The sequence below is a fragment of the Heteronotia binoei genome, chromosome 8, assembly GCF_032191835.1.
Source record: "Heteronotia binoei isolate CCM8104 ecotype False Entrance Well chromosome 8, APGP_CSIRO_Hbin_v1, whole genome shotgun sequence".
NCBI classification, from domain to species: Eukaryota; Metazoa; Chordata; class Lepidosauria; order Squamata; family Gekkonidae; genus Heteronotia; species Heteronotia binoei.
In genome coordinates this window covers 64,546,874-64,570,382 of record NC_083230.1, presented here as the reverse complement: position 1 = coordinate 64,570,382, position 23,509 = coordinate 64,546,874, and positions in this window count along the sequence as shown.

Genomic DNA, 23,509 nt, shown 5'->3' with positions numbered 1-23,509 from the left:
AACTAAAATTAAAAATGGCCACCAGAAAACAGCCTCAGGGCTGTTGTATTGAGGCAGAAGCAGTAAAACAAAATGGCCCCTGAAGAGATGTGTCAACTGAGGGAAAGATTAACAGCCCCCGCAGTCCAGATTAATGTCAGGAATAAATTTGTAATCCCTAAATTTGAATTATTATTATTATTATTAATATGAGTACTGGCCACGGAGATAAAGAACTAGCCAGGGCTGTTTCTGCCTAGCTTCCAAGCCTCAACCAAATAGGGCTAGCTTGGGCCATCCAGGGGTATACGAAGGATTGAGGGGGGGAGATTAATAACCAGTAGGGTCAACACAACGCCCCTAAAATCAAGCCCCCACCAGCCTAAACATCCAGCCACGCAGCCCTAACACAACCCCTGACACCCCTCCTTAACAGGAAAACCACAATAGAGCCAAAGCCTGCAATCCAATGTCGCGCTTCCTTTCCCCGACGCCACGCGATCCAAACGGAGATGGCAGCCACCAGAAGCCCAAACCCCCATGCTGGCTGAGAGCTTGCAATGCTGCTCTCATACCAGCGATCTTCGAGGGACTGACAGTAATGGCGGGCGGAGGCTTACAGAGGCACACTTAAGCCCTGCCCCCTAAAAGACACTCCTAAAGCGCGCCTCGCCTTCCGCTCTCCCTCCCGGGAGGCAAACAATCCCTGCCAGCCTAGCTGCGAGGTGGCAGGCTGACGGAGATCCAATTCTCCCTTGTACTGTTCTAGTTCAGTACTATTGGAGTTCACTGTTACAGTTGATGTTGTAGTTGCATGTTGTTAGTTTGTGTTTATAGTCCTTCTAGTTAGAGGGAAGACAACACTGCTTTCGGAGTCCCACAACTGAGGGCGGGGTTATTCCAAAGGCACCAACAGGAAGGTGAAAAAAGTGTTTCCTGCCTCCCTGTAGGAATAACCTACAGAGATGTCCTCTGAACCTCTGAGGAGAAGGACCCTTCACGGTAAGTCCAATGGGCCGTTCTCTCAGAACTCTCTCACTTAGGGGTGTACTCATTTTTGTTGCCAGCAGTTTAGAGATTAATGGCTGTGTGTTGCGTAATTTTTAGGGGACAGCACATTTACATTGTTATACAAGCTGTAGACTCACTACTTTACATTGTAGCTAAGTGTCATTTCTTCAGTGTTGTCACATGAAAAGATATACTTAAATATTTACAAAATGTGAGGGGGTGTACTCGCTTCTGTGACATACTGTAAATCAGTCTTCCAAAAATGCTGATTTTCAATAAAATGTTCGTTCAGGTACCCCTTGGTGACACCAGTGCCTGTTGGTCAATTTGACACAGCAGCTTCTTTGCACACATTTAGTTTGAGGGGAACTCAGTACAAGTTGTTTCAGCAGGCATTTGCATAATGAACTGAACAGACCAGGTGACTGGCTCACATCTAATTGCCACTTGTGAACACAGTGCGTTCAACCTTTAAATGTGATTGAAGCAAAATTTGCATCATCCATTACATATATACTGCCATCTTTGTTGCACTAAATTCTGTAAAGATGAGTCAAGCTTCAACTTTTCTTTCACTGCAATTGATACTGCCTAGACTTGGTATCTAGATTAAGATTTCCATAAAATAATGATTTCACTGAAGCCCATTTAATGACCTTTTCAGTTACAAAGCTGGCCATTCCTAGGGCATTTTAATTTACTTTCCTATCCTTCACTTCTGTTGTCAATCAATTAAAAGGCCTGTTGTTTCTACCTATAAATTAACTATAATGTTTACTTGGTTTCATTCAGATATTTTGTTCTTTCATTGATGCTAAATTGTATATTTAAACTGACAGATTGATGCTCCCCTGCTGTGTCTAACACAAGCTATGTTTTTATTTCTTTTATTTTCTTCTTGAAAAAAACCCTACCTTCTGCTTCCCTCTTTTCAGCTCACTCATAGTAACCAAATCCAAATCAGCTGCTACATCTACAATACTGTCAAGCTGTGTTTGAGCCATGCCACAGATGAATGCTTGCTGATCTCACTACATACTAGGTGAACTAATAGTTGGAATCCAACAGAATCAGCTGCTAGTCATTCAAGCCAAGCACTACTTATGTATTTCAAGGAAGAAATTCTACAGTAGAAGGACTTTTACAAAAGCATCAGCCATCTATTTATGATTGAAATAACTATGCCATAGAAGTCATAGGCTTGGGTACACCACAGACAGATTTCTGCTCTGGACTGTGATCTTCTCACTTTCCAGCTGCTGCTGCAGCCCACAGTGTGGTACCTGGGAGAAGTATTTTGGGCTTCAGTGGTGGGGAGAAGAGAAATGAACATTTTATGGGTGGATGGAAATCCTTCCATTCATAGGGGTGCTCTGCTAGATCCAGGGCAGTAGCAAGAAAAGGAGGTCTGCACAAAGCATAGAGCAAAAAATGAAGCCATTAGTACAGTAGAAGAATTAATTTTAATTCAACTCTCAGTGCAATCCTAAGAACACTTTCATAGGAACACACCCCACTGAGTATATTTCAGCAGGATTCTGAGTAGACCTGCTTAGGATTGTACTGTCTGAGACCCTTTATCAGTGAGATCTGAAATAAATAAAAGAATAACTAAAAACGTTTAATCTAAAACATACTTTTTAACAGACAAAAAAACATCATATGAAGAAAATATGCATTTCAAAAGTCAAACATAATTTGCCTTTTAAAACTTATAAAACATATACATATATGTTTTATAGATCAGGGGTGTCAAACCGGCAGCTCATGTCATGAGCTAGATCTGGACCCTGCATGGCTCGGGTCCATCCCATGAACTACTGACCTTCCCCACCTCGCACCTCTCTGACTGTCCAAGAAGTGCAGGCTGCCTGAGCTTTCCTTGTGGAAGATCTCCCTCAGCACCTCCCAGACTGTCCAACAGATGCAGGCTGGCTGCATTTCATTTGAGGTTGCAAAAGCAGGAGGATCTCCCCCTGTGCACCTCCTCAACTTTCAGTTGCCAAGCCCCCTGTGTCTTCTGGTGGGAGACTTTCGTATATGCCATAGAGTTTTCCCTTCCAAATGGCTAGAGTGTCTGGAAAACCATAGAGACCTAGAAACACCTAGAATGGTCACCATGCAATGTCACCAGTGCGATGATGTCACTTCCGGGCGGCATCACACTGGCAATGTAGGGGGAGTTTCCCCCCACTGGCCCAATGTGGGCCAGCGGGTTGGGAACCTACAACCTACACAAACTGTCAGAGAGGTGCAAGTTGGCAAGAGGAAGATCTCCCCTCCTGCACTTCCCAGACTGTTGGAGGTGGCAGAAGCAGGAGGAAGATCTCCCCTGGTGCCTCCCAGACTGTCAGAAAGGTACAAGTTGGCTTGGGTCCATCCCATGAGCTATTGACCTCCCCTACCCTGCACCTCTCTAATTATTCAAAAGATCTCCCTCAGCACCTCCCAGACTGTCCAACAGATGCAGGCTGGCTGCATTTTGTTTGAGGCTGCAAAAGCAGGAGGATTTCCCCCTGCACACCTCCCCAGCTTTCAGTTTCCAAGCCCCCTGTGTCCTCCAGCAGGGGACTTTTGTGTGTGCCATAGAGTTTTTCCTCCCAAATGGCTAGAGTGTCTGGAAAACCATAGAGTTTCCCCAGAAACGCCAGAGTGGCCACCATGCAATGTCGCCAGCGTGATGATGTCACTTCCGGGTGGCATCATGCTGGCAATGTGGGCCAGAGGGGTTGGGAACATCCAAGGTGCGGGTATCCCCGCCTGGACTTGGGGCTTGGCAGCCTTACCCAAACTGTCGGAGAGGTGCAAGCTGGCAGGAGGAAGATCTCCCCTCCCGCACCTCCCAGACTGTTGGCACCTCCCAAACTGTCAGAAAGGCACAAGTTGGCTGGGCTTTCCTTATGCTTCTGCAGTCACAACTGCTGAAGCAGGAGGAAGATCTCCCCTTACAGGCCTCCCAGACTGTCAGAGAGGTGCGGGCTGGTTGAGCTTTCTTCATGCTTTTGCAGCCATGGCTGTAATATGCAGCTGTATTACATTTTATGACAAACATGGCCCAGCCCAACAGGGTCTCATTTATGTCAGATCTGGCCCTCATAAGAAATGAGTTTGATACCCCTAATATAGATATATTATTACTGATCTGAAAATATGTCTCAGTGTGTAAACTCCCTCTGTGCAATATTTGTGAAAAATTTATTGAGCCCAGTATTGTATACTTGAAAGTCTGGCTCTTGAAATCCCTGCCCTTATTTCATCTTTCCCTGGTGATGCCAGTGTGAAACTCTTAGGTTTCTGAGAGTTGAATTTAAAATAATCCTCACACAGCACCAGCTGTCTCTTGTTTTTTTTGCTCACTGCTAGAGTCTTGATGGCACTTCCTATCACTACAAATCCAAGTCATGGTATACTATCCTGTAACATATAATCCTTTCTACTGTAAATATGCACAAAAAGTCATGTAGAACCCAGGAGACAAATTAATTTTGTGTGACCTGCATCTTAGAGGCATGGTGAATTGAGATGGTAGTTATACCTGGTCAACTCAATGTTCTATGGAAGTATATAATTTATGGTGCAATCCTATACACATTTCTTTGAAAATAAGTCCCACTGGGGCTAATTACCAGGGAAATCTACATTGGATTGCTGTCACAATAATTTCAAATAGGATCAAACATGAATACAATATATAATCAATTGAGAAAGAGTTACAAGTAGGGCAGTATCTTGACCAAGCAATGTAACTTTTTAGACTTAGGGGTTCATCCAACTGAAGCACAAAAATAACTTTTTTAGTGTTTTAGGCTGATCATAAATGGTGAAGGAGGATGTCTTGAAATGTTACAGGAAATAGTGATATTTGGATGCAAGAATTGTTTGTGTAGTTTCTACAGTCCAATGGTTTTGTCAACAAGGGAAAGTATTTCCTCTCTGAGAAGTTACTTTTATATCTTCCTGTGAAGAAATACATATGTTCCCATTCAGTGGTATGGAAACACAAAAAGGTATCTACTTTGATGCATCTCAAAATGTCTTATGTTGCTATTTATTCAGTACCATGTCTTATGTTGCTCTTTATTTAGTACTATGTAGAACATAGCAACAGAAAAAAAATAACAGAGATTCTATTAACTAGACTGCAGACAAGATGACCACTCAAAGGAACTTAATACCCAGAGACAAAGCAATAAAACAAGCATAAAACACAAAAACAAATATTGTGAGGTCTATTTCCATCTCCAGAACATTTCAGATCCCACAGGATATTCTGAAGCAACACCTTTCTTGGATCATTCTGCTTCTTATATCTTAATTGCTTGAATCAGAACAACAGCCTTGCTTTTCAGAATTGTGGAACTGTGTTCACCCCTCCCTTTTTTTTGTCCAAATGGCTTAAGTAAACATTTCAGAGATGCAAATTGTGTGTTTGATGAAGTCTCACACTCCAGGCAAAAGGCATGAAATGTCCTACAGAAATCTATGGGCTGGAATTGATTGTCCTTTAAAGAAGTAATAAATGAAAATTGATGGAATGAAGGTAGGAGAGTGAGCATAATGGAGCTTTGACATTTTGGTATTTGGTTCATCTGTTTTGTCCTTCTGAAGAAGGGTGACCCAGTGATTGAGCAGATCTATCTTGGAAGACTTCAGAAAAAGTATGATCTTTAATGCAAGAGAAAGAAGAATGCTAATTTGTGCAAATTTTGTCACTGTGTTCTATTTGCCTGGTTTTGAAAAACACAGAGACATACACATCAACTAGAGCCAATTAAGCAATCCCTGGGAGGAAAAATAATTACATGTTTTTTCTTAATTTAAAAATAAATTATAGCTTATGCATGCATTTCAGTAACTACTGTACCTTTGAGTTTGTCAAACAAAGAATTTGTAATGTATGAAGCATGTTTTATTAGCGTCAGCACTTTGAATGGCACATTCTGTACCTGATGTGCATTCAGAATTAATTTCCAGTTCTGCTAATATAATGATTATTTTTGTTTTGCTTGTATATCCTTGGTTTAAGACCTCAGGGGAGGCAGGCAAAGATAAAAATCAGCTCAACTAATTATTAGACATTGACTTGCTACTTATTTGCTAGGTATTCTGTAAAGTTATCAAAGTCTGATCTGTTTACTATGTCCCTGAACTTTGTTCTATTATGCACACACATCTTACTGCAGATTTTCAGAGCAGTAAGCCTTTAATCTTGACTGTGGATTCTGTGCCTTCTTTATACACCATACTTTTTTCTCCGGTGTATTTATTCTGCAGCGACAATTTTAAAAATGCTCTTTTTAAAATCAGGGTGGGATGTAACCTGTGATGTGTGGAGAGTGGTGCCCATTTTTTTTTAAATTATGCAATTGCCCTATCACAGTTGCACAGCAAGAACCTTCTATTTAAATCCTTGTGGTTCAGGTTTTGTGCATGCATTTTTTGTGTTAGTTCATTGAATTATTATTATTACTATTATTATTATTATTATTGCCTCATCCCGGCCAATGCCAGGCTCTAGACAATGTACAACAAAAGGTACACATAAAATCAATAAAACCAGTACTTTAAAACAATTGCAATGAAAGGGAACAAAAAGGAATGCAAGAAAAGAAGGAAAATCCATTGTTGAAACTGACCATACTTTTCCTGAAACTGACAAGCAGCTGTGAATCTCCATTTTCCATATTGCAGACACTGGGGGATTCTCTGCTGTGTTATCAGCCACTGTAAAAGATGGGAAAGAGTCACACAATCTCATAATATGGCGGGACATTTTAAGTTTACAGAATGCATGATAGAGCCCACTGGCATTGGCATTGCAAGCTGTGATCACTGGCAACATGTGTGTGTGCGCACCTGTGTACAGTTGGCTGCAACTCTACTGTGCTTTGCACAAGGCTGCAATTTTTTTTCTTAGCATTTTCAACATCTGGAGTTAGATAATCCAATATCTGCCTATGCCAAACTAGAGAAGTAACTAATTTCTGCACTAAGATAACTTTTATCTTCAGTAAGATACATAACTACCCAGTCTCATTTTCCTCATAGCCGGCCATCCACTCCAGCTCATTGGGCCTCAGTGGCTCTACTTCATCCGGGAGGCCACTGGCATTTTCCTCAGCCACTCTTGCAAAATCTGCCACTGAACTGCCACCTCCTCTGTTCTCCTCAGCCTTGGGGCTGAGACAGTGGTTCTCAAGCCCCCAAAAGCAGCTGGCTGCGTCTGGATGTGGGGGACAATGAAGGGAAGCAGTGACAGCAGGGTAGTGATGGTGAAGGAGATGGTGGTTGTTCCCTGGGCTGCTGCAGCCATCACTGCTGCTGCCTGTGTGAGTAGCAGCAGTGGTGTAGAAGCACCTGATCCTGTGCCACTGTTGCTGTCAAGAAGTCACTTCAGGCTGCCTCCGGGAGTCCCAGTGGTGCTGCAAATGCAAAGCTGCTTCTCCAGCTTCTTTATCTTTTCCTGCAGCTTCTGCATTTTGGCATCAGCATTCACATTGGAGTTGATGTCCTTCATGATGCCTGGCCTGACAACTCTCTGGCCCACTAACAAGGCAACCACTGAACAGCCACCACTGGTCTCAGACCACAGTCCCTTTGGTCAGGTGGCACTTTCTCCCTCCTCATTCTTCCCTTCTCCATACACTCCAGGGTTGCAATTTGTATGGAGGAGTGATTGTTAAGTTCAGTGGTTTGCAGAAGGTCCATGTGGCTGCCATTTTAGCATTAGGCTTCCAGAGACTTCCAAAATTCCACACACACACACACACTTTGAGCACTGAGCACTGAAGGGAAGGAAAACTATGAAGAATGAAAAAGAAAACCCAACAGACTTCCAAAATTCCACCCCACACACAACTTTGTTCACTAAAGCGTGAAAAGGAAAAATGTTTTCAAAATTTTAGGCTTCCCATCCCAGTGTCTCTCTCTTTACATCACATTTCAATTTTATTCTGCACTGACAACCCCACCCCCCTCTATTTCGTTTGCATGCAGTGCTGAACTTCTTTTTTCACTAGGGACTCTGTTTTCCTCTTCTCGGATCCTCTTTTCATGTCAATACCAGCAGGGAACTAAACTTTGCACAGCTCCTTTTAAACTTTACCGCCAATATTTTAATTATTTACTTTTAATTCAGCAATCTGAAAATAGCGATAGTCTCATATCACTAGACTCATGCCATTTGTAAAAAAAATAAAAAATAAAATGAGGGGGAAATGGAGCTTCTATACTAATGAAAAGAGAAGGGTAGTGGAAGGTGCAGAAGTGGGCAGAATGACCTCAGTGTGGATGCTGGAATGACCCTTGCAGGGTGGGAAAGGGGTGGGAAAATCCAAGGGAATCTACATGGTTTTGAATTACCTTAGGCTTAGAAGTGAAGCAAGAAAAAAATGAGCACAAAGGCACTCTCAGAAAACAGATAGAAACAGTGAACTGAAAGCAAACTGAGCACTGAAGGGAAGGAAAACTATGAAGAATGAAAAAGAAAACCCAACAGACACCACAGTGAAAGCAAGGCAAAACACCTGTGCATAATAGGCCACAGTCGATTAGTCTGTAGTCTAGTTAACAGATATACTTTATTCTAGGAGCAATAGGGTGTAGTCAGGTAGACTAAGTTTATAACAAAGATTTTATTACGTATAGCTCAGAAACTTGGTAATTTCAGAAGGATATACTTTCATCTACATTGTATCCAGCATTTTGAGTGTTTTATTTCAGAAGCGATTTAATAATTTTGTTTTTTGCGATTTGTGACTTCATTCTTTATTTAATAAATGAATGGAGGAAATCATCGGGAAAATTATGATGTGGTTCCTGACTTGTCTTCTTGTTTTATCCTTTTGTTCTTTATGCTGCCCTGCATCTAAAATTACAAACCCTCTGTTCTTCCCTGTTCTTTTGCTCTTCTCATCCTGATACCTCTTTCCAAGGGTGCAGCCACTGGCACTTAACTATTACTACAGTTGCAAGGCATTGTCTGCAGGTCCATAATGAATATGTGATATATTAAAGACCAAGTGAACCCAGTTATGTTTCTTTTAATCATTTGTGACACTTCTGTGAGACACATCTTGCTATTATGTAAAAGCTCAGTTTGAAACTTGAGAAATTTGATTTTTGTTTGTTTGTTAGAATTGCAGTCTTGATGGCTGAGAACTAGTCAGTAGGGCAGTGTAAGGGGACCATCTGCAAACAAAGTATCAGTTTGCCCCCCCAGTCGGAAGAACGAGACAACACGGTGTAATTGGGTAAACAAACAGGGCAACTTTATTGAACAACCACGGCATGGGGCAACCTAAAACTACTGGACAGTCCAAGAGAAACCCCTGATCCTTCCCTGTCCGGATAGGGCGAGCCACCCCGCCCTCGGCAGTAGCTAGTTTGTGCTGGCTACTGCCAGGCTGGCGAAGGCCAGGAATACCCCCAAGTGGCAATGTCGCCCACCCAGGAACCCTATAGTGGGCACCACAGCAGAGAGCCATACAGCCCAGTTGCCATCCAATCCTGCTACTTCCCCAGAAACAGGAAAAACCAAGGGTGCTCACTGGTTACCTATATAACCCAAATCAAACTCCTGCCACCACAATGCCAAGCCTCCGCTTAGGCACTTGGGCCCACCGGTTGGCCCAAGGCCAACTGCAGCCCCAGACATAGTTCAAACAAAAATGCCCTGTTGCCTTTTATGGACAGGTGGACGCCATCCTGCCGATTTAGGTCTGCCAACTCCGACCTTATAGCGGGGTGAGGCAGGTAAATATCCAGGCCTCCACACAGCGCCTTCTTAATCGCCTTATTGGCTTTGTGCCTAGCCCTTTCAATCTTCACAGGGTCCCAAGCCGCCCTCCAAACCCTGCAGGGAAGGATGGCGGACCACAAAATCAGCACCCCGGGCCACCTGCTCCGTATCACCATAAGGTCTTTGATCTCCTGCAGTGAAAGGGTCTTCCCTTTCAGCAAGCCAAGATCGTTACCACCAAGGTGAATAACCAAAACATGAGACGGAGGACCATTCCTCCCTCAAAAAAGGAGCGGCAGGAGCCCAGCCCACCGAAGGCCCCAACGCCCCTGCCACTCAACCTCAGCCCACTTGCTGAGCCCCAATTGCGATCCAATTGGTGAACGCCGGGCCTGGTGGGCCGCCCAAAACACCATGCTGTGGCCAGCGATCAAAATCCTCCACCTCTCACGCCATGCCACAGCACCTAAAAAATAGAAAGGAACAGAGTGAACCATCAACACTGGAACAACATATCAAACATCAGCCAGTTGGGAATCCAATGGGCGAACATAACCCTTATATGCCGTGGACCACCAACGGCCCACCTGCTGTATGGCTGGTCCAGGATACCCCATGGCAGCTGTGGTAGAGGCCGCCCCAATGCGAAAAGAGTGAGTCCCAAATCTGACCCCACCCAGCCCTAGCCTCTCCAAGGCCCTGCTGGTTATGGTCCAGAACTGAAACTTGGTCAAAGGTGACTGGTCTTCATGGCAAAATAAGGGACCAGCCTCATCCCCCCCTTGCTGAAATGTACTTCTTCAGGGTGATCACAGGGCAAATTCCCTGATCTACACACGGACCCAAGGTGATAACAGTACTCCTCTGCTTCTGATCGGTCTTAGACCGTCGTACCTTAATAGATACACAGTCACCCTCGATTTTTAAATCACCAGACTGAAGGGAACGGCCAGAAGAGTCGTGGCGCGAGCTAACCACAAGCTCACTAACCCTGAGCGCCCCGAAAAAGGCTGTCATAGCTGCTGCCTGGAATAATAAAGCCTCGAACTTTGAGGAACAAACTCCAGGCCATACGGCCTGCAATCCCCTTAAAACAGAAGGCGAAAAGGGTTGCTGGGTATCAGGCCGAGGGCCCTGCTCCTGGGCCCAACCTTCCAACATCTTACGAAGCCTAAAATCGCCTGAGGCATCCTCAAAACCCTTTATTTTACTTGTGAATGCTAAGGCTGCCAACTTAGCCCTTATGGACTTAACTACAAGCCCCTTACCTTTCAAATGAACTCAGAACTGCAAAAGGTGTGGCGCTGGAATGGGCCAAAGCCTGTCCAACCCTACCTGCTCCCTAAATGCATGGAACTGCTTAACCGAGCGATTATAGGCCTTCCTGGTACTGGGTGCCAGAGCTAACATCATTGCACAGTCCACCTCAGCTCTCCAAGCCGCCACATCTCTGGGGGCATCCGAGCCGGCAGGAGGTCAGCTTCTGGTGCGAGCTGTCGAAATCGCTCCATCTGCCGGCGAGACAGAGCATCCGCCACACCGTTGCACACACCTGGCACATGCTTAGCAAGAAATAAAATATTCAAATGTAAACATCATAAGGTAAATGCCCTAACCAGACTCATAACCAGAACAGATTTAGAAGTCAAAGTATTGATAACATGAACTACGGCCAAGTTGTCGCACCAAAAATGCACAACATGATTGGCCAACTTCACACCCCACAACTGAACCGCTACAACTATTGGAAAAAACTCAAGAAAGGTCAAATTGTGACATAGTTCGCTGCCTAACCAGTTGCTGGGCCAACTTTCAGCGCACCAATGCCCTCAAAAATATACCCCAAAACCAATAGACCCCGCGGTGTCCGAGGTGATCTGATCAGCCTCAATTCTCATATCCTTGCGCCAAAAGGAAACACCATTAAATGAAGACAAAAACTGCTCCCATACCTCAAAATCTTGTCGCATTCCGCTGCTGATCCTAATCTGGTGATGTGGCATTCGTGACGCCCCCATGGCGTCCAAAGTCGCCGTAAAAATGCCCTCCCTGGGGCCACCACTTTGCATGCAAAGTTAAGATGGCCCACAATCTGCTGGAGCTCCAGTAGCGAAATCTTCCGCTTACCTTTTAAAGATGCTAGTTTCAGCCTCAGGCCCCTGATTTTTTCAGCCGGCAGCCGTGAAGCCTGCCGCACAGTGTCTAACTCAATATCCAGAAAAGTCAGAACTAATGAAGGGCCCTCTGTTTTTCCGTGTGCCAGTGGGACCCCAAGGTCCTCAGCCAACCGTAAAAAAGACTGAAGCAGCCGGGCGCACTGGCCCAACCCCCGCAGGCCAACAAACAAAAAATCATCCAGATAATGAACTGAATTAACTGAGCCCGACCGTTCACACAGGACCCATTCCAAAAAAGTGCTAAAACGTTCAAAAGCAGAACAGGAGATGGAGCAACCCTTCGGCAAGGCCCTGTCCATATAATACTTACCATCAAACATAAAACCCAAAAGTTCAAAATCATCTGGGTGCACCGGCAGAAGGCGAAATGCAGACTTAATGTTGCATTTTGCCATCTCTGCCCCGATCCCACAACTCCGTACCACTTTGACCGCCTGGTCAAAGGAGGTATACCTAACTGTACATAGAAAGTTGGGAATGGCATCATTCAACGACCCCCCTTTTGGGTAGGACAGGTGGTGAATAAGCTGGAACTCGCCCGGTGCCTTCTTAGGCACAACACCCAAAGGAGATACCCTCAAATTCGCGACGGGGTGCATCAAAAGGGCCTAACACTCTACCCTCCTTGCACTCCTTCCTGATCTTCTCCCTCACAATGTGCTCCATCCCCTGAATTGAACATAAATTCCTTGCCATACAGGGTCCTCTAGGGCCCTGGAAAGGGATCTGAAACCCAAAAAGAAATCCTTCTCATAAATACTCCCTTTCCTTGGCCTTTGGGTACTCAGCCAACAGGTCCTTAAGTACCATCAGCTTGATGGGGCTGGGCCCCTTTGTTAGCTGATTGGGTATTCCCGCTGCCACCTGACCGCTTACCCCCAGGTCTGGGCTTGGATTTATTGCATGCCGACAATGCATGCGAGCCCCCACACAGCAGGCACTCATGCTTATACTTGCATGTTTTTCTGTTGCAAACACCCTGCGACGTGTACTTCCAACACAGCAGCCGGGGTTGAACCAACTGCCCCGCTGCTGTGCAGGGACCTGATACATTCGCCTGTTTACTCACCAGATGGCCACTGTCAGACCTGTCACCAGTATTAGGCTTAGCCGGAGACATAAGCTACAGGCACAGCTGTTGGTTAATCTGGTCCCAAGGAATTGCGGGGTTCAATGCAGCCCTCATATGCAGGGCCCAAAAAGTCCGTATAAGCCTTGTAAATGATGTCACAATATTGAAATAGCAGAGCCTCCTGTAAAGGCTGTGCCCGCGCTATTATCCCCGCATAAATCAAAAACCCTGGTAACCAGTTAGCCCAATTCCTCTCAACCTTTCTACGCTTGAGTTTCTCCTTATCCTTATCCTCAAGGTCGTTCTTGTCCTTCATCTCAAGTTCCCTATATAACAAGCTAAAGACATCCACATACTCCCCACGCAAAATATTTTCCCTGGTAGCAACCATCAAATAATCCCCTAGGGGCATGGCGGTGTCACCAAATGGACGACACTGAAAAGGAACTGCTCCATAGGGAGTCGGAGCCAACCCCCCCCCCCATTGGGTTGCTGGCCATTGACCACCCAGCTGATGTCCCCAAGGTAAAGACCCAACCGACGACTGCTGAGATGAGGGCTCGTGCGAGGTAGATGGAATAGCAGCAGCCGAAGCAACCTGAGTAGATCCCCAAGGGAAAACCTGCCCATGGGCACCAGGACCCAAGCCCCTGGAACACTGGGCAGGTTAGGAGACCCCCCAACACCATTGGGACCGAACATAACCATAGAGCCAGCCGCTCCCAGTGTGCAAAGGGGGCCACAACCCCCCCCCCAGGCCACCCACTATTATTACCTGGACTGACATTCTTACCATCAGGGTCTTGAACATTAACTGCTAAAACCACCGACGCCGGACCCCCGCCTCCTCCAGAGAGACTTGCCCCATCCGAAGCATTGGCTTCCTCCTCCAAATCAGAGTTGTTGTCCGGTGGATCCCGAGTTGGCACTCCCGAAGGACCCGCACGCGCCGTCATGTCCTGCAAAGTAGAAAGACGGGCCAGAACCTCCTGCTCGAAGGCCCTGGTAGAAGTCCATGCTGCTTTACGCCCCCTAATGGGCCCCGTTGACCCAGGGACCAAACCCTGTTGCCGCTCCAAAGCCGCAAGCTGCTCAATTATTGCAAGTCTGGTGCATGCCTCCTCCTCCTCCCTAGGGCGCTCAGTGGGCGCACGCCTCTTAGGCACTCCCTTAAGGGGCTGCTTGCCCTTAGAAACTCATTGACCCTTCTTGGGGGCCATAACACAGCCTGCACCAACCTGTACCACCCAACAATGGCTGAGAAGGAGTGTAAATAACAACTAACAGTGTGGGGGGGGGGGTGAGAAGAGTACACTTCCAACACCCCTGTGCAATCCCGTGATCACTGAGAAAGTGGGGGGGGGGGAGAGGAAGGAGTGGCGGCAACCTGGACCCACTGCTTCCTGCCTGGAGTAACTCCCACAGGCCCTTGCAAACACGACCCCCAAACTATAAGGGGGCTCCGATGCCCCCAAAACCCGCCGAAACCTAACCCGGGCCGCGCAGGCCGTGCGGCCAACAGAATGCAGCACAGATGCTCCCGACATGACAATCCCAGAGGAGGGAGGGAAAGCGGGCAGAAGCACGTTCCTCCACTCTGCCACCAAGCCTTGCCCTTGAGAAAGGAAATGCCACCACAAGCCAAGCACCAGCAAGCCGTTCAGCCCAGGAGCGTGGAAAAAACGCTCCTGTCTCTACCGAAAGCGCCTGTGAACTGTGCAATGGAAGGCGTGGCTGGGCTAATAAAGACCCAGTCCACGCCCCCCCCCACATCTCCGAATGGGCAGAGGTCCATTTGCCTTGGCTCCATCCGGGGCGGCAAACAAGGCCCCCGCCCTATGCCACCGGACGGCGGCGCAGGTGGGATGGGGCCGGATTCCTATTATTAAGGGCATTTTTGAAGTATAAGAAGAATTTTCATTTGTAAATACAAAAGACTTCTCCCCAAAAAGTATTCATGACAGCTGAGCATGCTCATTGTGTTAAGGAAGGCTTAGAATATGGAGGATGATCGAGTGCCAGTGGAAGTGGCAGAAAAAGAAAACAGAAGCAAGAAGGGAAACTGGCCTGTCCAAGCTCTTAAAAGCCTATAGGATTTATCCTAGAGAATATAAATCATGCCCCTACCCCTAACTTACCCATATAACATAAGGATGGAGAAGAAAGATGCTCTTCTTTCTGTAGCATGTCACTCTTGTTCAGAGTTAGATGAGCAGCAGCCTGCTCACCAAGCTTCGAATCTCAGCTGTCACTACTAGAGGGCTATTACACTATAGCTTCTCACCATTATAGTTCAAAGTAGATGAGCAGGAAGATGTGGTTTTATTCCTAGAGCTCAGTAGCTTAAAGCTTTGGAGGTGGATTCCTAATTGTTAGCACTCCATGATTCATTACAGGCCACCAGTTTGGTAATTTTTATTTCTAAAGGCCATCAAAGTGGTACAGTATTTCCAGAAAGTATGGTAATAACATTGTCAAAGTGAAAATTTTATTCCTTTACACTGACATGAAGGTTTCACCTGGTCCCAGTTTATAACTGCTTTTGGTGCTACAGCACTAGCACATCTTTCCTTGACCCTGCCATGGGGAGTCCATTCTTACCACAATAGAATGCCAGGGAGGAAATGGTGATTTCCTGGAGAATTAGTGGCTACTTGATAGGGTTGCAAGTTTTTTACTGAATATACAGAGAACAATCCTTTGCCTTTGAAGCCAGGGATAAAGCAAGACATAGGCGTAGTTGCTCCCTTCCAATTTTTGCATTTGTCTCCTAAAAAGTTATATTTTACCTGTCCTCCATGGTTCTCTTCACCTCAGTTTTATCCACACAAAATCCTGTGTGGTAGGTTAGGGTGAAAGAAATTGGCACAAAATGACTCAACCAGATTCATGGCTGTATGAGGACTTTAACCTAGGTCTTCCCATTCCAGTACTACATCACAGTACACTAGGGATTTTTTTTTTTTTGTAGCAGAAACTCCTTTGCATATTAGGCTACACACTGTCATGAGCCCTGACGAGGAGGAGCTGGAAGGGTTAACAGACCTGGAAGAGTTGCCAGCCAGTTCCTCAGCTGAACAAACAGCAGCTGACCCATCAATCACTCTCCAGGCACCAGTGTCAGCTGTTGACGATCAGTCTCCTCCAAGCTCTCCTCCCATCTCAAGAGTTTGAAGCAGGCTCTGGAAAGAACTTTCAGAGTGAAGAAGTGGGAAGTCTATGGCCCTGAGGACCATTCATGGGAACCTGCGGACAACCTACACGCCCCTGACCTCGTGCAGCAGTTCCACATGGCCTACCCTAACCGGCCTGGCCCATCTGTGGGGGGATCCTGCGGGGAGGGGATAGTGTCATGAGCCCTGATGAGGAGGAGCTGGAAGAGTTGCCAGCCAGTTCCTCAGCTGAACGAACAGCAGCTGGCCCATCAATCACTCTCAGGCACCAGTGTCAGCTGTTGACGATCAATCTTCTCCAAGCTCTCCTCATCCCATCTCAAGAGTTTGAAGCAGGCTCTGGAAAGAACTTTCAGAGTGAAGACATGAGGCATGCCGATGCTTCAGATCTCTCAGCCCTGAGTTCTAGCAGAGTTACTGCCACCCAGGGAGCAGGCTGATTGAGACTCCCATATAGCTCCCACCCAGGACCTGGTAACCTTGTGGAAGCAACAAGTCTATTCTCTGGCTTGCATGCACGCTCCTTCCTGATCCTGACTTGCTTGATTTCCTTGGCACCCTGACCTTTTGGCTTTTGGACATTGACTTCTGATTCCAGTTTGTAATTCTGCGTTGGTGAGTTGGCTCCTGCTTGATTTCCTGGATTTTGACCTTGGACTGGCTTTGGACTCTTGCCTACCTGCACCCTGAGAATGTGACACACACCCCTGATGTAGGCAGTCCTCCAAGAGCTTACAAGGCTCTTAGTACAGGGCCTACTGTAAGCTCCAGGAGGATTGGCTACATCAGGGTTGTGTGGCCTAATATGCAAAGGAGTTCCTGCTACAAAAAAAAGAAAGCCATGCAATACACTATGCTGTCCTCTATAACCTGCAGAAGGGCAAATGTGAAGACTTGCTTGGGAAGAGGGTTTATGAAAGATCATAGAGGTGGCCAGCTGAAAGAAGCTCTGCGTCCCTCATGTCTCATTTTAAAGGTGTTCTCCCTCCTTTCCCCATGTCTTCTGATTAAGGTGAAGCACCTGATTTGAATTGGTTGAGGGTGGGGTCTGCAGTTACACATCTGTATAAACTGCTAGTGAGAGTAAGTAGAGGAGAAAACAAGGAGTTTCAGGAGAATTCAGGAAAGGCTAGACCACTTCCTATATGGATCAAAGCAACCTAGCTAGTGAAGGAACTGAGGTAGTGTCCTGAAAAGTCTGTGCCGTGTTTGTTTTCTTGCCTGATGGTTATGGCAATTCCAGTTGTTGCAAATGTAAGTTGGTAACCCTACTAGAGGAGAAGATAAAAGGATCTGAAGCAAACTTATCCATCCTCATCTCATAAGGAAAGGTAAAGAGTTCATGGACAGAATGTATGAAGCACTCTTGAGAGGGCAATGGGGAGAGAAGGAAAAGGTATTTCAGGAAATGAAGGAAGACCATGAACAGGAACAGGGCTCGTGGAAGAATGTGACCCATAGGAGTAGAAAAATTGGGAGGCATTCTGAGCCTCTATTGCTCAGCAATGGGTTCCAGGATCTCCCCATAGACATTGATTCTGAACTACTGGAACATTGACTATTCCCCAGGCACTCCAAAGCTCAAAGGAAATTTCTCAGGTCTTTATGGATGAGAGGACTCGAGCTACTGTCTCCCAATATGGGAGGAGATGTGTGGTGATAACTGAGGACTCCCTCCTGAGAAAGACAGAAGCTAAAGTGTGCCAACCTCCTGTCTTGGTTGATGAGGAGGAGGAATCTTGTTATCTCAAGATGTATGTTGTCTAACAGGTGCATGCATCCAGGATGTGATAGAAAGGCTAGAAAGACTCATCAAGCCTACATATTATTACCTCTTCCTGCTCATCCATGGGGGAACAAATGATACAGCCTGGCACACCCCAGAGCTATGAGGCTCTAGATAAAAAGTGAAGGACCTCAGAGCATAGGTTGTGATTTTATCAGTTCTACCTGTCGAAGACTGTGGCTTAAGAAAAGGCAGAAGAATACTATAAATAAGCAACTGAGAATGTAGATGGTGTTATCAGGAAGGTTTGGGGTTTTTTTTTGGACCATTACATTTTTCAGATGGAGTTCTTCTGTTGGGAAATTATTTTCACCTCATGAGGGAAGGAAAAATGTGTTTGGCAAGATCCTTGCAAACTTGATAAGGAGGGTGTGATGGACTGTCTGAGAACCTTTGAGTGGCAGGCTGTTCAAATGGAATTCTTTGGAGATAGTTAAGAAATGACAGTTGGGAACTGACAGTGGAAGAAGAGACTGCTAAGCACAGACTGTGGACTAGGAAGGAAGCAAAAGGAGTGAGAGGATTAAAGAGGATCCCCATTCAAGTCAAAAAGGGAAATTGCTTCTAGTTAAGAGAAGTAATCCCTGCCCAGTGAAAAGAGAGTTAGCTCTTTAAAGAGGAGTGATCCCTGGTATGTGTATATAGAAGGATTTTGGGAACCTAGTTGTATGTTCCTGCCTTCTATTCATTTCTGCTCAGTTTTTGGGCACCACATTTTAAGAAGGATATGGACAAGCTGGAACGGGTCCAGAGGAGGGTGACAAAGATGGTGAAGGGTCTGGAGACCAAGTCCTATGAGGAAAGGTTGAAGCCTGGAGAGAAGACGGCTGAGAGGGGTGTTATGATCACCAAGTACTTGAAGGGCTGTCATATAGAGGAGAGGGCAGAATTGTTTTCTGAGGCCCCAGAAGGTAGGACCAGAACCAATGGGTTGAAATTAAATCAAAAAAGTTTCCGGCTCAACATTAGGAAGAACTTCTTGACAGGGCGGTTCCTCAGTGGAAAAGGCTTCCTTGGGAAATGGTGGGCTCTCCTTTCTTGGAGGTTTTTAAACAGAGGCTGGATGGCCATCTGACAGCAATAAAGATCCTGTGAATTTAGGGGGAGGTATTTGTGACTTTTCTGCATTGTGCAGAGGGTTGGACTAGATGACCCTGGAGATCCCTTCCAACTCTGTGATTCTGATTCTAGACTTTTAACAGTCAGTGAAATTTAGAAACCTATGTTTGAGTGTTTAAGCAGAAAATCAAAAGAAAGCCTCTCTCCTAAAAGTTTTAAAATACTTTTTTGAATAACAGGAACATTTACTTGTTGGCAACAAATTATCTGGAGTTAGTGTGATTACAAAGTGACCTCAGTTTTAATTCGGTTCACCTCATACCTCCTTCCCCTGATTCCACCTGGTCTTTTCTCTTCTAAGTTAAATAAAGTATTTTGTTTATTTTGAACTTTCAAAAGTCATTGTGTACCATTTCAGAAGCTGAATATAAGAAGGTGATTTTTTCCCCTCTTCCCTCAATTCCCTGGCCTGGGCCAGCATCAAAATATTACACATTAAAGTGGCTGGGTGGGACAGCCACAAACAAACAAATAAGAAGAAAATAGATATAGGGGCTGCTCAGCAAGAAAGAAGAAGAAAAAAGAGGAAATTCTATGTGTGAGGGAGGGAAGAAGGCAAGATTGCCATAGAGAGCTTTAAACTAAATCTGGTAGGAGGGGAGAAAACCCGCAAAAGCCTATTATGATGCCATAATTGCTGATAAGAACACTAAAGATGTGTGGGGAGGGGCACATAGGCAGGGACCCATTAATTTGAAGATAAGAACAGAAATGAAACTCTCAGTGTAAATGAACCATGGATTCTGATGTCTCTACACTAATGCACACAGTATGGGAAACAATCAGGAAGAACTTGAGGTCCTAATACAGGAAGAGGGATTTAAATTATCTGCCACCTAGAACTATTTTAATGTGGAATTGTACTGTGTGTTAATTTAATTCAAAATGATAGATTGTTGTGGTTTTTAGTGTGATGTAAGCTGCCCCGAGTTCTACTTGCAGGGAATGCGCAGCCTAAAAGTCTAAAGAACAAATAAACAAACAGTGGTCATGGGAGATTTCAGTTACCTAGATATATATTGGAAGTCAAATTCTGCTAAAAAATGAAAGTCTAATAAATTCCTGAACTTGTCTTGCTGACAATTTCATTTTCCAGATGCTGGAGAAGGAAACATGGGGGGTCTGCTGTCTTGCATTTGATTGTCACCAACACGGAATAATGGGTTGATGAGGTGAAAGTAGTGGGCACCCTGGATAGTAGTGACCATGCGATTTTAGAATTTTAAATCTTGGGTAAGGGAAAAGCTGTATGTAGTCAGACTTACAGTTTTTACTTTAGAAAAGCTAATTTTAACAAACAAAGGTATACTAGGTAGAATCCTTTGGTCAGAAATACTTAAAAAGAAGAGAATTCAAGAGAGGTGGAAGTTTCTTAAAAACAAGATATTGAAGGCACAATCACAAACAATTCTAATGAGAAGGAAAAACAGGAGGAACCTAAAGAGGATGGGGTAGCTCCGGAAACAACTTCCTAAAGATCTAAGAATTCTAAAATCCTAATTTAGGAAATTGAAGGAGGGCTATATAACCAAGGATTAATATGAACAAATAACCAGTGCTTTCAGAGAGTGTGTTAGAAAAGCTAAAGCTCAGTCTGAGCTTAGGCTAGCTCAGAGAGAGCTAAACTCAACAAAAAAGGGTTCTTTAGATTCTTTTCAGAGCAAGAAAAAGAACAAGAAAGTGATAGGCCCATTACAGAGAGAGGAAAGTGAAATTTTAACAAGTGATAAAGAGAGGGCAGAACTGCTTAATTCCTTCTTTGCCTCAGGCTTCTCTTGCAAGGGGAATGGTGCTAAACCTGTCAAAAAAAGAACATACGATGAGGGAAGGGAATTGAAGCCCAGGATAGGTATAGGAGAGGTACATAAACACCTTGTTTATCTAAATGAAATTCAGTCTGAGGATACTGAAGGAACTTGCTGATGTAATTTTGGAGCCTCTGCCCATTATTTCTCAGAATTCTTGGAGAACACATGGGGTTCCAGAAGATTAGAGGTGAGCAAATGTTGACCCCATCTTCAAGAAGGGGGAAAAAGGAGGATCCAGGTAACTATTGACCGAACAGCATGACATCTATACCTGGGAAGGTTTTAGAACAAATAATCAAATTCAGTCTTTGAGCATTTAGAAAGGATAGCTGTAATTACTAAGATCCAGCACAGGTTCTTCAACAAGAAGTCATATCAGACTCCTTTTCTGAAAGAGCTACTACCTTTTTGAATCAGAGGACTGTGGACAGTTCATCTTGATTTCAGTAAGGTTCCTTATCCTCTTGGAGAGGAGTGACAAGTGGAATGCCTCAGGGATCTGTCCTAGGTCATATGCTGTTCAACAATTTTATAAATGACTTGGGTGAAGGAACAGAGGGGATGCTCATTAAAGTTGCAGATGACTCTAAATTAGGAGGGGTAACAAATACATAGAAGATAGTCAGGCTACAGGATGATCCCGACAGGCTGGAAAACTGGTCTAAAATTACCAAAATGAATTTCAACAGAGATAATGTAAAGTTCTGCATTTAGATGGGGGGGAAATCAAATGCATACTTAGAGGATGGGGGAGCCTTGCCTTGGCAGTAGTACTTGTGAAAAGGATCTAGGAGTTTTAGTAGACTGTACATTGAACATGATTCAGCATTGTGATGTGGTACTTCAAGAGGCAAATGCAATTTTAGGTTGTCTCAATAGAATTATAGTGTCCAGATTACATGAAGTGATGGTATCGCTTTATTCTGCTCTCATTAAACCTCATGGAGCATGGATTTTTTTTTTTTTAGCGGGAATTCAGTTCTGCCTGGCTTGGCATTGGGGTTGTGGCCTAATATGCAAATGACTCCCTGCTGGATTTTTTTTCTACAAAAAACCCCCTGACTTGGAGTACTGTGTTAAGTTTAGGGCTCCACAGTTTAAGAAGGTTGTTGACAAGCTGGAATGTGTCCAGAGGAGGACAACCAAGAATGTGAGGGGTCTGGAGAGAATGTCCTATGAGGAAAGGCTGAAGGAGATTGGTATTTTAAGCCCGGAGAGGAAATAACTAATAGGTGATATGATAGCCATCTTCAAGTATTTGAAGGACAGTCATACAGAGGATGGTGTGGAGTTTTCTGTTACCCCAAAAGGTTGGACCAGAACCAGTGGATTGACATTAAACCAAAACAATTTTTGGCTAAGTATTAGGAAGAACTTCCTGACAGTGGTTCCTCAGTGGAACAGGCTTCATCAGAAGGTGATGGAAGTTTTTAAGAAGAGACTAGATTGCCATCTGACAGCAATACTGATTCTATGAATTTGGGTAGATCATGAGAGGGAGGGCAGGAAGAAATGAGCCAGTGCTTGGCTCATATGACTTTTCTTTAATGCTCAGGGTAATTCTGATTGCCACTGTGGGGTCAGGAAGCAATTTTCCTCCGGTTGAGATTGACCTGGGATGCTGGAGGTTTTTTTGTCTTCCTCTGGACATAGCACAAGGGGGAAGGGATGGAAGGTAGTTCTGAATTTCCTGCATTGTCAGAGGGTTGGACTAGATGACCTGTGGGGTCCATTCCAGCTCTATTTCTGTGTTTAAAGATAAACCAGTAAATAGGGGTTTTGCTTATTTATTGCTTGTTTTACTGCACCATAGGCCAAATCATTGGCCTATAGGCCTGGATACAACATGTGTTTAGAAGCTGAAGTTGTGCCATGCAAACCCTGCATATTCCTTAGAAGTATCTGAGTATGGCAAGAATGTCTGTGCACTTGGTCAGTGAAATATAGCAGGGGTGGCCAATGGTAGCTCTCCAGATGTTTTTTGCCTACAACTCCCATCAGCCCCAGCCAGCATGGTCAATGGCTGGGGCTGATTATTATTATTATTTGTTCAATTTATATCCCGCCCTACCCCACCAAGGCGGGCTCAGGGCGGCTTACAATACAAAAAGCTAACAAAGATCAGTTTAAAATACATTAATAATTATACAATAAAATACATAAAACTCACATCGGAGTTGTAGGCAAAAAACATCTGGCCACCCCTGAAATATAGCAGTTTGCTGATCAATATAGTTATTATGGTAAATACAGCTATAATAATTATCATGTCTATAGACAGGATAATACAGACATGATAATGATCATTTTCCAAATTCCTTTTGTTGATTAAAAATAATCAATTTAGCCATTGATAAAAGATTCTATGTTTCACACAAAAGTACTCTTTGGGTGAGGTCACACGTCACATTAAAAGCGGGCTTATAGCGCTCAAATTTGAAGTGCTGAATATTGATTCGATGCAGGGCCGATCAGACGAGCATCCAAGAATGCGACTCATCCTGTTGTTCAGCGATCAGATGTCCAATGCTATCACACTCTTTTCTTGAAGCCTGCGTGATCAGATGGTGATTCCTGAGTGTGTGTGTGTTTATTGAACATGTGCCTAACCGTTGGGAGGTGGAAATCAAATGTTGCTTCAGAG